Source organism: Dendrobium catenatum, unplaced genomic scaffold (assembly GCF_001605985.2).
Source record: "Dendrobium catenatum unplaced genomic scaffold, ASM160598v2 fragScaff_scaffold_621, whole genome shotgun sequence".
Taxonomy (NCBI): Eukaryota; Viridiplantae; Streptophyta; class Magnoliopsida; order Asparagales; family Orchidaceae; genus Dendrobium; species Dendrobium catenatum.
The window spans coordinates 6882574-6885613 of NW_021319083.1; positions in this window are offsets into that span (position 1 = coordinate 6882574).

The window sequence follows — 3040 nt, forward strand, 5'->3', positions numbered from 1 at the left end:
AGAGTTTATATATATATATATATATATATATATATATATATATATATTAATTATGAATAGACATGCATGATATTAATTAGATGGACTCTTAACAATTAAATCAATTCAACATATCATATTCAATATCTTTTAATCTTAAAAATATTTTTTTGTAATTCTAAGTAAAGACTCCATACTTTTTTTTTTATATTTCTATAATTTTTACCCTATGCTATTAATTCTATTAGATATCAACTTAACCTTTGGTTTGGATTAATTAATCAAGCTTTATTTAGCCTAAAAAAGTTAGTTAAATTAACTAATCAGTACTTATCCACTAATTAATTATTCTCAATATTCATGATGATAACTAATCATTGATCATCACCAATGCACAACATTCAAAGTCAAATCACTACTCGCATTCTATTGAATGCATATACAGGGGCAGAATTAGCTTTAGTTCTCAGGGAGGGCAAGTATCAAACTTATAAAAAAGTTAAAAAATATTTAGAAGGGTGCAAAAATATTTTATTTTGCACATAATCGATTTTCACAGACTTGTTTATTGGTATTTGAAAAGTTCAACATAATCGGATGAAAATAGCGGGAGGCAACGAGGCTTTCTGATTTTTTGAGGGGCAAATTAGGTGAAAAAAAGGTTGGCTGGTAAAATTCAAGCAGGCATATTACAAATAACCTTTAATATACTAAGAATTTTAATTTTTTTTTGGAGTGTCAATTAGGGGTGTCAAAATTGGACCCGACCCGAAAACCCAACCCGAACCCAAACCCGAACCGAAAATTTTGGGTTTGGGTTGAAACGAACCCAAAATTGGTCGGGTTCGGGTTCAATAATTCAACTCGTTTATAAAATCGGGTTGAGTTCGGGTTGACCCGTCAACCCGAAATTGACCCATTTTGACACGATAACTTGTTTTTGACCCGAGAATCTGAGATTGACCCGTTTTTTACCCTTTCTTGACCCGAAAAAATGAGCTTGACCCATTTTTGGACCGAAAAACTAGCAGTTTTTTGTTCGAATCGGGTCGGGTTGACCCAGACCCGAAGCGGGTCGGGTTCAGGTCCGGAAAACCTACCCGTTTATAGAAACGGGTCGGGTTCGGGTTGACCCGAACAGTACTGGGTCAATTTCAGGTTCGACCCGAACTCGACCCGTGACCCAAAATTGACACCCCTAGTGTCAATTGCCCCCCTCAGCACTACGCAGTGATATATAATCAATATCAGATTTGTCATTTATCTAAATTGCATAATTAATACATAATAATTACAGACATGACCCACGTACCCTAAGGGTTATCCATATCTTGCCAGCACCTTCCTTATATTATTCAATATTCAGGGGTCATTATAGAAATTTATCTATAAATAGACAACAAATATTAGCTTAAGAGCTCCGAACCTTCCGATATATTATTCAACTGGAGTGTGAGGATGACCTCACAGTCACAGGATAACCTTATATTTTTTTGGTAAATGAAAATACCTATGGTCAACATTTGCATTCAAAACTTCTTTATGGTCACAAGAAATTAGAAATTTAACTGTTTTGTATGTTCAATTTTATTATAGACATAATTTTTTATGTATTTGTAAAGTTTGTAAGATAAGTATATGTAATTGGGATGACTGAAGCTTTTATAAAGATAGTTGTGAAGCTGCTATGGAGAAAGCGCGTCTTTTGAAAGCTGCTGTAAGAAAGCAGCTACGTATCACAAAAATTATTGAAAATAGTGAAAATGTATGTAGTGGCCAAGCAAAATTATGATTGCGGTCTGAAAATCAAAGCAATAAGAAAGTTGTCCTAAATGAAGCCTTAAATATTTTGTTGCTATGTTTCTGTTTTTTGTGCCATTAAGTGTGGTTCGTTTGCTGCATTGGTTTGCATTGATGGTTGGTGGGTTGGCCGGTTTAATTGGTTCGTTTTGGACGATGAGGAAGCAGCGAGGCTGCAAGCGTCGTGGACGGCCAGGGTTGGTTGGCAACCTGGTTGACCCTTCGATTTGGTTTTTTACCAGTGGATGGCCCCGCCCTGGCAACCTGATGCTGGTCTGAGTTCGTGGATTTCAACCTTCATTATTCTGATCTCTTCTTTGATTTCGCTTTTTTGATTGTAAGCATCTTATGTGGCCCTTTGGGGGTCTTCCTTTTGTAATTTTCTTGTTCAATATAGTTGGTGGTTATTAAAAAAAAAATTATAGTTGCAAAAAACAACTTTATGACATAGAAGTTTTTTAGTAGTGAAAAAAGTTATTGTCAAATGAATTTATGATTACCGCCTAAAAAGCAAAATTGTTAGACAGTAATTGCAAATAGGCCTTGAATGTAATTATGATAATCCCTAATTGTTGTGGTTATTGTAGAGTTAAATTCAGCATTTTCAATGATTCAATTCATTTTGGATTATTATAGTTAATTATGATGTCTTTTTAAAATCAGTCGGGCCTTGTATTAAATAATCTTATCTCTTCAATTTAAAAAAGAAAAAGAAGAATTATACATATATTATTGAAATTGAGAATAATTAAAAGAAAAAAAATTATGTAAGGATATTATGATATAATTTGTTTTAGGACGTGCAATGAAATTATTAAAATTGTTTAGATATTAGTATCCAATGTGAAGATTTTATATTGCATTTATCCCAAAATAAATTTAATGATTTTAAAGCTTTTCCTAATTATAAATTGTGTGAAGATATCTTAGATTTTTTTTTTTTTTTTTTTTTAAATTTTATTACTTTTAAAAAAAATTTTTTTTTTTTTTTTTTTCTTAGGCTTTTTTTTTTTTTTAAATTATATTACTCTTAAAAAAATTTCTTACTTGTCTTTTTCTACATAATAATTAGTGAGGATTTCAATCCATTTATTAATGCGCAATAGAGGTGGGTTCTACTAATCTTAATGAAATATACAATAGATATTAGCAGGAATTGGTAAATATGAGTATTAATTTGTTTAAGAATTTAGAATTATAAATATATAAAATTTAATATATAATAAAAATTAAAAGAATATATATTTTTTTTTAATTGAAG